This window comes from Nyctibius grandis, chromosome 5 (genome assembly GCF_013368605.1).
Source record: "Nyctibius grandis isolate bNycGra1 chromosome 5, bNycGra1.pri, whole genome shotgun sequence".
Classification (NCBI taxonomy): Eukaryota; Metazoa; Chordata; class Aves; order Nyctibiiformes; family Nyctibiidae; genus Nyctibius; species Nyctibius grandis.
In genome coordinates, this window is record NC_090662.1 from 74138189 (window position 1) to 74151744 (window position 13556).

Sequence of the window (13556 nt, forward strand, 5' to 3'; positions counted from 1 at the left end):
CCCCAGGTCCCTTTCCCCTACAGGGTTTTAATATTATGAAGTTAAGGTGGTTTTCTTAAAAAAAATTATCACAATTTATCACTGAGGCACATATAGCATCACAGAGAAATGTTTAATTAAATACATAAATAATTTCAATAGTTGCTGTATATCTTTTTATCTTCTGTTACTATTTGAGATTATTTTGAATTACTCCAAAATAATTTAAAAATATCTGAGGGGCGAGTGGAATTTGTAACAAAGCCTTGTGGAGTTTTTATGGTCTGTTCAGTTTATTAATTTAATTTTGAGAAAAATGAGCTCTAGATGCTAATGCATAACTAAGCTTAAAGGAATTCTTCCTCAACAATATACTTCATAAAAGATTTAATGTAGCTGGCTTGATCATTTGTTTCTTACAGATTATCTAAATAGGGTTGTGTCTGTCCCTTTTGGGATTCTTTAAGTTTACAATCCAAAGGTTGATTTTGAATGCTCTGTAAAGAAAAGGATTTATTTCCTTGCTTACCATGGAAACACCAGGAATCTTGAAGCTGATCTTCCATGCTCTGATTATACATTTCCTAGTGGGATCCAAGTTAAGAACTTCCATAGCCCTTAAAGGGAAGAGATGCTTATTTTCATGAATTTTTATTAAGCCCTTGAGGCTCGGATAGGGTGCCCAAATTAGAAGCATAATCACTTAAACAACCTCTTCAGTCAGTGGACTGAGCTGAATCATCCTCAGTAGGTATCAAAGATCTGCACTAATTAAAAAAAGAAGCTATGGACAGATAAACAGCCTCCTCCAGATGACTCCTTAAGTGCAGCCTAAAGGTATCTGAGGAGATTCTGAACCTCTGTGCTGTCTTCCAACCAACAGAGGTGGCCATGTTAGCATTTCTTTAGATAACCACCGTGCTTTCCTTTAAATCTCTCTTTTCTGCCATGACACTTGTCTAGAGAAGCCTCATAGCTTTGCTTGTGACCCTGGTTTATCTTCCTAACCAAAATTCATTCACTGCTGCCCTGTGTTTCCACAGACTCTCTCAGTGCCTCCCTATTATGTTTCTGCTATGTCTAACAAGATGGACACTGATCTCTTGAAACTATTGCAATTTAAAAAATATTTTTTTTAATTACAGATACAGATTCTTTCCTTCACCTGCTTATTAGGTACTTCAACTACATGCATATGAAGTACAACAAAGCTCCTGACTAAAATCTCTTCCCACGTCACAAATTTGACTTAATTGACAATTTTTGTAGTGATTTGTGTACTCTTCAAAGAAACATTGGTAATTATACTCAAGTTTCTTACTTAATACCTTGAAGTAAAATCTCAGCTCTAGCGTATTAATAAGTTTATAGAATGAAAAATGTGAAGACATACATTGTTGTATATGTTATCCATCACTTGCCTGATAGAAACTCTCCTAAAAATAATAGGTATTGGAATGATACAGAAATTACTCCCTTTGAATTTTCATACAGTAAATAAAGGAGACTGCAGAAAGAATAGGGAGAAAAAGAATCAGCAGCTGACCATCAGATTTATCTTCTTTGATGGAAAGAGAAGATAACAGCTGTACCTACTGGATATGGTTTCACTGTGCTCTTATCAATTTTACTCCAATTTCTCAGGAAACTTTTCTCGGTAGAACTGTGCACAGATCCTAGCAATATGCTTTTATCTATGTGGAAATAAACATGATGTTTTCAACTTCAAGTATGATTTACCTTTATCAAGGATAGTTTTATCAGTGCAAAAGGAAGACATAAGGCTTCACAGAGGAAAAAAATAGGTAATTTACAAGCTCTAGGGCATAGTAGCAAACCTTTCTCAAGCACTGTATAAAAGGTTGCATTTCCAAAATTCTAATCTCAGAATTTTATGTTTAGGGCATTTGACTTCAGTTTCCCTGAAGATGGCCACATTATTAACTTCTAGGTGAAAAAATTCTGTGGTAGTGAAAATCCTTTGAAAATTGACGTTTCCTTTTCTGGTACAACTGGCAATAGCTAAGTTTACTTAAACACTTCAAATTTCACAGCAATTTTATGATAGAACAAGTTTGAAAACACCAAGGAAAAAGATGCATACTATTCTGGCATTAAAAAAAGGGAAGGGAAATAAATCTTTTTCACAAACAGTAGTTAAACCAAGGACGTCTGACGTAAAGGGTATGTCCCTAAAATCATGTTCTCATCTACTCAGCAATGCTGATCTTGCTTCTTTTTCGTCTGAAATTAAAGTTTTATTAGATACCAAGTTCTGATTGCTGATGGATGGAAAACGATAAAGAGGCCAAGCACAGTGTTAGCAACGGCCAGACAAGCAACGCCACAAAACAGACAAATAACCTTGACATTTGCTGACCAAGTCTGTGAGAGCATCTGCAAATCTGCATAGACAAACCAAGCACAGAGCTGCAAAAGGGCCTTAAAGGCACTGTCAGGACGCTGGAAAAGCAATCAAGGGCCTGAAGGGTTGGGCGGGGGGAAAGTGAGAGTGGCTTACAGATAAGCCTAAGAAAAGGGATATTTTATACTAATGCTGTTTCCCATTTTAAACTAAGAATGTAGCCTTACATGGCATGTCTAGAAATACATGAACCAAGATCTATGCACAAACACTCAAAACATACAATGGAGGGCAAAAACCAAACTGAGAATACTTTTCTTAAACTGTTCTTTGTGGACAAAATCTTGCAAAGCCCTTTAGTAAGGATTAAGATTTTCTTCAGCTGCAGTAAAGAATCTTCATTTTTTTGTAAAAATATACTTACTGTCTTCATCTCTAATTTTGCTTTTGACTTCATGAGGGTTTTACAGTAAGGAATATTTAGCATAAGCAGAAAATGCAGGCTATTCATATTCACAGCATCCAAACTTATGCTGTCCATTAGGAGACAGTGGCAGCACTGACAGTCAGTTAAAAGATAATGTTCCTCTTCTACGGGAATTCCATGCATTTTGAAATTGCCTTTCATTCCATGAGAGAAACTGACATTTCAAAACAGACTAGAGAAAGAACTAATAATATTACAAAATCTTCATTTAAGTGCTGCTCTTTTTATTAACCTCCTTTCTGGCTAGAAGGAGGCAACTTGGGTTTTCAGAGAATGTGCTTCATGATTTAAGGGTTAATTATAACTATTATTTTTCCATGTTAATCAGTTTCACAGCCTTGGGCTGTCACAGAGCTTGGTTCTCAAATTGTTGACTGCATGCATTTGCAGATAGAGGCTACTTTTATTTTTAAAACTATTTAATTATTAGCAATATTTATCATCACTGTTTTTATCTCTATTAAGAAAAGCAAAGAAAGAATGCTTCTTTGTAAAACAACAAGGCAGAAAAGCACTGAAGCACAATCACTTTACTAACTTGTTAGTTGCCCTGATCTTGCTGTCCAAACCTCCTCCCCCAGCCCCAGTCCATGCAGTTTGATTATCAGCTAGCTTCCATGCAGTTATACCCCCACACCTATTGCAAATATCAGTTTTCAAGTTCACGAGGTTGCCCTAACAGAGGCCTGTTACATAACGTATTCCCTGAAAGGAAGTGGGAGTAGTAATTATATTCAGTCAAGTTGATTCCCTTAAATTTTGCTGACTGCACCAACAGGCTATACAATACACAAGCTTTACCTCCAGCATGTAAATTAGAGTGTTTGATGTGGAAATATATGCACAGAACTAGGAAGCTATTAGGGAGAGAGAGAATTCAGAGAAGCGTTCTACCATACAGTTTTCATCCTTGTATGACCACTGTTTGCCTAGATGGGAATTCTGTCCATTCTACCATTACTTTGAGCCTCATGTTCCCATTAGGCACTAAAACACTACAAAGTAATCCTGCACTGCACTGATCATACTCCACAGAACTGCACACCAACACTAACTATAGTCTGCCCATAACCATTCTACTGCACTGTGCAGTAACAAGCAACTAGGGGGTTACCTTGGTAGCGATCTCTCAAGGCACATTAAGAACACAGAGACAGGAACTATGAGACCTAGAACTTATTTTGGGAAAACTTTAAGAAAATCGATGACTTCTCCAGTTTTGCTCTCTTCAGTTCCAGTCTCCAAATCCATAATCTTCATTCAGACTCAGTCTCCTTCCCTCATAGTACCTTGGTCTCACTGTTAAAATGACTGAACTGAGCAACAAGAACAGATAATATAAGGGTCCTATTCAACTTCAGAAACATCTGACTTGGTCTTTAATACTGATTTTCTTTTACGACATTAACGATTCATACTGGTTCAAGGCTTAGACCAGGCTCTCACTTTGATTTTGGGAATCAGATTGCCCAAAATTGGCTTTTGTCTAGGAGACAGCTGGGAGAGCAATGAGGCAGAAAAGGTAGCTTGAAGAAAAGAAGTGAGATCAAGGCTGCAAAGAAGAAAGAGATGACCTGAAAGGGAATGACTGGGTGGAACAATTAGCTGAGTTCAGTGAAGCATCATAGGGAGCCCACGTGTAGTGAAAGCAGGTTAGAGAGTCCCACCAAAAATTTGAACTTGCCACTATAAAGCCTGCAGAGCAGCCAATTCCATTCTCAGGTCCTTCCCTCTTCCTCCATCCTGCATTTCGAGTTTGTTGCTTCCACTCGCAGGAAAACAGAACATTATGTGCCGCTAATAGTTCAGCAGAACAGAAAAACTCGTAAGAGGAAAAGGGAAGGACAATCGGGTTACAGTAGAAAGATGTTTCAGGCTTATAGCATCTCTTTCTAATGCATGTTCTTATTATTTTTCGTGTCAGAGATGAAAGAAATAACATATAAATCTCACAGCTCATCCTGCCTCCTCTGTGTCTCAGAGGCTTATTTACATTTCAGTGTGGATGCTGGGGCTCACTGCTCTTGTTACAGCCACGTGAACTTCAAAACCAAAGGATTACACTTAAAATGGAGCAAGTACAACATGTAACTTCTTTTCCTTGGATACTAACCAGTCTTGGTTGTAACACAGAAGATCCAAGATGCATTTGTCTGTCAGGAAGGTAATCCCTTCCCCAGTTGCTGGTGAGACTGGAATAATAGAAACTAAAAGACAGGGATGGGCATCTTTATTTAGACAACATCTGGCCTACAGTACCCAGTCAACTGCAGGATTTCTGTCCGTATATTCCTTTAAGCTTTCCTAGTTATATTTTTAAATGACATAAGGAATAGGGCTTCCACAACTTCCTACAATCTGCTCAGACCCTTGCTGGAAGAAAACATGCCTTAATACTGAACCTGAAATCATCTACTTTGGGCAATTTAAGCCAGCCCTTTTACTTTAGCCACATTGCCTAGGATCCTGTCAACAGTCTCCCAGGTACTACAGATACTCTAGAACAAACCTTTTTCAGTCATCATTAAGATAGTTCTTTTTAATAGCATGTCAAAAATTCTCCTAATCACTTCTGTTGCTCTCCACTGAGCTCCCAGTTCATCAGTGCCATGCCAGAGAAGTTCACACAGTCAAATACAAATAGCCCATGTTTGTTTGCATTAGTGCCATAAAGTCAGGGATTGTCCAATTTCAAAACTACAGGTTCAGAGGCACAAGAGAAAATATAGTAGAAAACACTGGGCAGATCTGCTACGATCTGGGGGGAAAAAGAGCAAAGCCTTTTTCAAAAGAATCATCTAAAAACTAATTTTAAAAGAACTTTCTGAGGATTTAGGGCAAGTTTCCTATCCCACTCTGATTTCTATCCACACAACTCTTATAACACTATTAGACACAGTGGGATGGTACAGAGTATCAGTTAAGGGAAGTAAGACAGGTACAACAATTCAATGAGCCTATTCTGATCCTTTCAATTGGAGTTGTCCAGTAGGTGTTATTTTACCAAAGAGAGTAAAACTTACTCTAGCTTAATTCTTTTAAAGAATTGGACATTTTAATTTTTACTCTGTTTCCAAAGACTGATTTCTTTTCTTTACATCCTGTCACCACGCACGCTCTTTTGAGGGTAATTCATTAGACAGAATCAAAATAATATATTTAGGAAACAATTTTTTAAGCCATTTGTTTCAGGTAACAAGTCATTAATTTGATTTCCTTAGTTGCAGGAACCTGCAGCTCTCTGAGACCATCCAGAGCCACTTCTAATTCAAGATGGGAAAAATTATCCAAGAGAAACCTGCAATTGTCAACATGATTCTTCCAGTTAGCATCAGGAGGACTTCTGACTCAAACAAGGAGCACAAGTCATGCATCATTCCCCTTACGTTATTTCACCAAATGTCTTTCTGGTGCTCATCCTGGGGCCCTGAGCAAAAAGGTGCTACAGTAAGGCTCTGAAAGAAAACTAATTACTCTTCAGCATCTGACTCCACATACATGTCCCAGCAGAACACAACACCAAGACATATGCAAAGTACAGAAAATTCCTTTTGTCAAGCCTCTATCTATTTGTTAGATTTGAAAAGACCACTGATTTATACTTCGGTCAGCACAATTTGTTCTCAAATCATGTTGTACTACACCTTTACTGATTTCTAACATGCTTAGACACTTGAGGAGGAGAAGGCCACTAAGATCCTCTCTACACTAGTAATTAAATGAACATTCTTCAACAGAACTATTCCACTCCTCATACCATAATGATGGCAGTGACAACTGCAGATGTGGTGGCCCCTTTATGAACAATACATGCTCCAAATGGGATTAGCAAACTCAATGAAAAGTGAAAATGCCAGTACATATCTGCATTCCCATTGCTTCTGGCACCAGCTCAAAGCCTACTGACATTAGCAAGCGAAGGGACGATCTGGGAGACAACTGCAGGCAAGCATCCCAATCCAGCTGTGCTTCCAGCAGCTTCTTCCTGGCTCAAAACCAAGAAGGAATAATTGCAAACATCTTCCTGGTGCAGAAAGCATTTCAGATTCTGCTTACTGGAATCAAATTGATCCTAGCTGTGAGTGAAACTTAACATTTGGAAATTCAAACAATTTTATAAACAGTCAAATTTGAATGTCCAAATTGAAATTATTCAAAACTTGCCCAGATATCTCTGCAACAATATCCCTCTTGTGACATCCCACTCCCTTCTTAAAGAATAATTAGGAAGATAAGAGAGTGCTGCCAAGGAACCCTGCTTCCATTTCTAGACATCCTCAGGATCTGAGAGAATCTGTGGTAAGCCTGATGCTAAAGGCCTCCACACAGGCGTCTGTATCCTACACCCTGCCTCTGAAGTGGTCAGCTGGGCCAAACAGATTCATATCATGGGAGTCTTTTACAGTAAGTGGCAGAGAGATCAGGTCATTTAGGGAGCTTTGAAAGCTTTACAGTAACTTGGAGGAACATTGGTATGCTAAAACAGAAATAAGTTACAAAGAGTCATTAGTCCACAGTCTCTAGCTTCTAGGGTTTAATTACATGATTTAGACACATTGGATATTTTCCAGAGACATGGCACAGAGAAAAAATTACACTTGGAAACTGCAGAATCAGCAGAGGAATCATTTACTTGGCAAGCTTGGGGAGAAAAAAATAAGAAAAAGCCTGTCTGAAAATGAAGTCATGTATGTTTCAACATACAGGTCTGGGCTGGCAAGAATTTCCATCCTAAGGTGAACCAATACCTTAAAGATCCAGCCTTCTTTTGTAAGGCTATAGTTTTCAGACCGGATAGGCTGTGTTCTCATAGTACCCAGCATCCTCTCTACTCCCAGGATAGCACTTTTTTTTCTCCTCTTTAACTGTTGTTGTGTGTATACATGGGCATGTGCATGTATGCATGTATACAGGAGTGTGTGTGTGCACATGAAACATTTGAACAAAAATTTTCTTGACAAGCAAGCCCTGAGTAGCAGAATGCACAGGGGGGGCCTTTGGAGGCATGGAAAATTGAAAACACCAACTAGAAACCTTGACTTCCAAAGCTGCTTCTTTTCTCAGAAGTGGTCTCAAGAACAATCTTCAAGTAGCACCTCCATGACAGGAGCATCAGCCTATGCTATGGTGACTTTTTAGGAGGCAAGAGAGCATCTTCTGTATAAAATATCGTGCCAGTACCTCCATAAAGTACACACCTATTTATTTTTTTTTAAAACAGCACATATATTATTAGTAGACTTAATATTCCTGTTGGCAGAGGAATATTTCTTGAAAGCACAACACATGCTTCTGAGAAGAAAGTACTAGTGTAGCTCTTTAAGTTTAAAACTCCTTGTATAAATCAAATGCGAGAAGAGTGACAACATAAAATGGCATTTTCTTACTCAGCAGATTTGCTGCTCACACGTCAGAGTACGTGGCTGACATGAGTAATTAAGGAGTTTTTATCCTTTTTGGGGTCTGTTTACATAGCACAATTGGCACCACTTGAGACAGAGAGCTAGTTTGTGGCTCTACAACATCTACAGGATTATTTACAAAATCCACGTAAGTTATACTTGTGCACACCCCCTGAAGTCCATGACACTGCACGGTTGCCAAAGAGAGCAAATATGGAGAGAAGAGGGATGTCCAGCCCTAGACTTAACAGGCAGAAGCTAAATTATAAGGTTGCAAAGAGTTGGAAAACTGAATTTGTGGAGTCAGTAGCCAGAAAAAATACGTCAACTGTATTGCTGCTGTAAGATGATACAGAACTTCCTAACAAAATACAAATTTTCACAGAATCACAGAATCACAGAATGTTAGGGATTGGAAGGGACCTCGAAAGATCATCTAGTCCAATCCCCCTGTTCTTCTTGAACTGAGGTGCCCAGAACTGGACACAATATTCCAGATGCGGCCTCACCAGGGCAGAGTAGAGGGGAGGAGAACCTCTCTTGACCTGCTAACCACACCCCTTCTAATCCACCCCAGGATGCCATTGGCCTTCTTGGCCACAAGGGCACACTGCTGGCTCATGGTCATCCTGCTGTCCACTAGGACCCCCAGGTCCCTTTCCCCTACGCTGCTCTCCAACAGGTCTGTCCCCAACTTGTACTGGTACATGGGGTTGTTCTTGCCCAGATGCAGGACTCTACACTTGCCCTTGTTATATTTCATTAAGTTTCTCCCCGCCCAACTCTCCAGCCTGTCTAGGTCTCTCTGAATGGCTGCGCAGCCTTCTGGTGTGTCAGCCACTCCTCCCAGTTTTGTGTCATCAGCGAACTTGCTGACAGTGCACTCTAATCCCTCATCCAAGTCATTAATGAATATATTGAATAGAACTGGTCCCAGTACCGACCCTTGAGGGACTCCGCTAGACACAGGCCTCCAACTGGGCTCTGTCCCATTGACCACCACTCTCTGGCTTCTTTCCTTCAGACAGTTCACAATCCACCTCACTACCCGATCATCCAGACCACACTTCCTCAGTTTAGCTGCGAGGATGCTGTGGGAGACCGTGTCAAACGCTTTACTGAAATCAAGATAGACCACATCCACAGCTTTACCATCATCTATCCACCGGGTTACATCCTCATAAAAGGCTATCAAGTTGGTTAAGCATGACTTTCCCGTTGGTGAAGCCATGCTGAGTGCCCCTAATGATCCCCCTATCCTTGATGCGCCTAGAGACAGCACCAAGAACAAGTTGTTCCATCATCTTTCCGGGGATGGAGGTGAGGCTGACCGGTCTATAGTTACCCGGGACCTCCTTCTTGCCCTTTTTGAAGACTGGAGTGACATTCGCTTTCCTCCAGTCCTCAGGCACCTCTCCCGTTGCCCATGACTTAACAAAGATGATGGAGAGTGGCCGAGCAATGACTTCCGCCAGCTCCCTCAGCACCTGCGGGTGCATCCCATCAGGGCCCATGGATTTATGGATGTCCAGATTGCTTAATTGGTCCCTGACCCAGACCTCATCTACCAAGACAGATTCCTCCTCTATCCTGACTTCTTCTGGGGCCTCAGGGGTCCGGGGCTCCTCAGGACAGCCTCCAGCAGTATAGACAGAGGCAAAGAAGGCATTCAGTAACTCCGCCTTCTTTTTATCCTCTGTCTCCAGGGCCCCCACCTCATTCATCAGTGGGCCTACATTGCCTCTAGTGTTGGCTTTACCTGCAATGTATTTGAAGAAGCCCTTTCTGTTGTCCTTGACCTCTCTTGCAAGGTTTAATTCCAAGGAGGCCTTAGCTTTCCTAGTTGCCTCCCTACATCCTCTGACAACAGACTTATATTCCTCCCAAGTGGCCAGCCCCTCCTTCCATGAGCTGTACACCCTCTTCTTCCACTTGAGTTTGCCCAGCAGTTCCCTGTTTAACCATGCAGGTCTCCTGGTACCCTTCCTTGACTTCCTACCTGCTGGGATGCTCTGATCTTGAGCTTGGAAGAAGCAGTCCTTGAATGCTAACCAACTATCTTGAGCCCCCTTACCTTCTAGTACCTTACCTTGAGCCCCCTTACCTTCTAGTACCCTGTCCCATGGGATTTCCCCTAGCAATTGCTTGAAAAGGCCAAAGTTGGCCCTCCTGAAGTCCAGGGTTGTGATTCTGATAGCTATTCTGTTCCTGCCACATGAGATCCTGAACTCTACCATCTCATGGTCACTACAACCAAGGCTGCCCTCAACCTTCACCTTTTCCTTTTTTTTAAACAGTAAGATATGATAGTAATATAATATTAAAGCAGGTTTAAGAAAAAGCATAAAAGAAAATGACAAAATTATAGGAGGCTCATCAGCTTCCTCCTAAAGCTTTAATCAACATTCGTCTTCATAGAAACAAGTCTTTTAGCTTTTTGGAAAAAATCATTATACGTTTATGACTGAGAACAGCTGATCTGGAACATTCTTAACAAACACTTTTTCACAATAGCGCCCTTCTTGGATGATATTGCCATCCTTTTTGGTGGCTAAATCACATTATAAGGATCTAGCTTGACCATACATACCAGTTTCTACTTCTTCCATCTTGTATTGTTTGTGTGTGCAGTAAACATATGCAATATGGCCACAGAAACAAGAAATAAAATAAGCTGTGCAACTTAAATGTGCTCTAAAAGTACTTTGCACTCATCTGTAGGGACTTCAGGAGAACCTTCTGCACAGGAGCTGCTGAGGCATAATGCATGGATAGCAACAAAAAGCAGGTTTTAGGGGGAGCAGAACTATAGAGGGAAGCATCCCTGAAGCCAGAGGAAAAGCATGCGTAAATCTCATAACAGCGCACATATCCAGGGAAGGAGAGTTGACCACAAAGCAACTCTATCTTAATGGAGGCACACAAGGTAAGGGACGAGAAACTATAGTGATTCTCTGCGTATGGCACATGCAGTATCAAAGGGGAGAAGGGGAAGACATCTGCACCTGGGCACAAAGAGAAATGCACAAAGTGAATTTGTATAGGTATAAAGGCAATTCTCAATGGATTGAGGGATCAGTTCTCTTGTCAGACACATCTGCTGGCAGTGTATGGGAGCATGCCGGAGAATAAGCAGCTGTCTCCTTGGAGCCACCAGCTGCCTTTCCCCCAAAAAAGCATTTACACCGTGTCACTGGTTAGCCTGCAAGTCAAATACAGAAGGCAAAGACAGTAGCAGCCTTGGGCAAAAGAGAGGAGAGATCTCTCCTCCAAGACCCTCCAAAAACAGTCTCTATAACTCAAGCTGTTCTTGCCACAGATAACAGCTTGGAAGAGTTGAGGACCTCAGAACAAAGCAGGAAAACATGCATTTCTGCAGAGTTTTGGTGATTAAATTAGAGAGGATACAATCTTGCTTCATACAAGCTCCAATGCCCCAAAGTAATGGTATTTCCGAGTATCAAAACACATGGCCACACAAACAATTCTCTGCAGTTCTATACAAGCACAATAAAGTCAAATAGCAGAGAACTCAGAAGTCAAGAAAAAATGTTTAGTGGCTAGAAGGGCACACATACATGTCAAGGAATTAAAAACTACATGTGTAATTTGGCTAAGAGGACATACATGCAAAAGGCAATAAAGGAAAGGATGCAATTACGTGCAGTTATCTGCAGCTTGCCAAAACACCAGCAAAACAAACTGAAGCAGTGCAAGGTGTTGAATTTCGGGAATGAACTTCTAGAGAAAAACAGATTTTTTTTTCAGCACAGAGATCGGGTAATACCAAAGAAAAAATATTATTAGATTGTGGAGCATCTCTTCCTTTCCTGCTCCCAAAGGAACCTTGGCATTGGAATTATTTCATACTGGGAATGAAGAAAGACCTAAAAATAGTCACTAAATCTTGCATTAGTGGCTTGGGGCAGGTGGATCAGCTGTGACTAAACAAGAGGTGCACCCACGTCCAGTTTCCATGTTTCTGATTAGAACCTATATAACAAGGAGGAAGGGAGCCTCCCTTGTTCATCCCAGCTGAGGCTGCAGATCTGTTTCTGTAACAGATGTGCCTGGTGGCAGCTACTCTTCCCACTACCTTGACTTTGTTGTTTCCATCTGCCCTTTCACTGTCCTTCCTCATCAATCTGCATGACTTGATACCACTGCTACTGAAGGATGCTCCTTAGGAGATTTGCTTCCCCACCTTTACCCTCTTATTTCTAGAACTTGCGGGGGGAGGCAGGTGATACTCACTCTTCTCCCCAACCGAATGAGTGTGGTAACAGCAAGAGAACCTTCAGAGTAAGTGAAATCATCTCACTGGATCCATGAAAGGCAAATTTAAAATTACCCATCACAACAGCCCCTCCCACATTCACAGATTTATTTAGCATGAGTAACTTGCATCATCTCCTTGAAAAATAGGTTAACATGGCTTTTCTCTGCCACAAGCACTCATATAGCCATCTGTCCTCTACAAGAGCATTAAACAACGCTACCCACAGACAAGGCCACAAAGCCGTCCTTGTATCGTTCCACAAGGATCAGGAACCTACACCAGTATCCATCTACCCCTGCCTTTCCTTCTTCAGAGACTTCAAAGGTAGCATTTAACTATGGCTCTTCAAGGAGCTAGAGAGAGAGAGAGAGAAACAACACACATAGAGGCAGACCAATCACACCATGCATGAGCGGAAGGTATCTGGGCTTGATAGTGATTTCGTGAGCAGAGAAACCGTGACCCGATTTCATACGGCTTTTCCCTCCTTGCCCGCACACGGCATCTGACAGGAGAGGTGCGCTCGCTGGGCCCTCCGAGTCCCAGTAACACGGCCTTTCAACCGCAGACACCAGCAAAGGAGAAAAAAACTACAACCTTAGGAGTTTTAATCCCTTTCAGAAGTAGTACCCATTTGTTCTGTGTCTCCCCCCTCTCCCCGGCTGGCAGAGACTCGAGGATATCCTCGACCGTGGCTCTCTTCCTCAAATCTCTTCGGCCAGGCTCACAATGCCCTTCCCCGCCGGCCCCCTCGCCCCCCACAATACCTTTTGCAGGACTCCAGCAACACCCCCTTCACTTCCCAGCATTACTCAAGCAGTTTTCGCAGGAGCCCTTCCCGCTAGAGCCGTGCCGACCGGCCTCCCGGCATCAGAGAAGATGGACAAAGACCATTGTCACCGCATAAGTTACGCCATCTCGATGGGCTAGCGCCGGGTCCCTCTCGCTCTGCACCCACTGCCGCTTTGTCCCCCGGCCCCAGGCACAGCCCTCGGCCCTCGATGCCTTCAACAAGTCGGATGCTTGCGAGCACTCCCGATCCTT

General features: G+C 41.8%; 1 protein-coding gene across 1 annotated transcript in view; it reads right to left on the reverse strand.

The window, feature by feature from the left end:
- Window positions 1-13355, reverse strand: part of LOC137664373 (ephrin type-B receptor 5) — a 76969-nt gene extending 63614 nt beyond the window's left edge. Inside the window, exon 1 of the mRNA XM_068402314.1 lies at window positions 13280-13355. The gene's annotated coding sequence lies outside the window, so the exon portion shown is untranslated. The remainder of the gene's footprint in view (window positions 1-13279) is intronic.
- Between the last annotated feature and the right edge of the window lie 201 nt (window positions 13356-13556).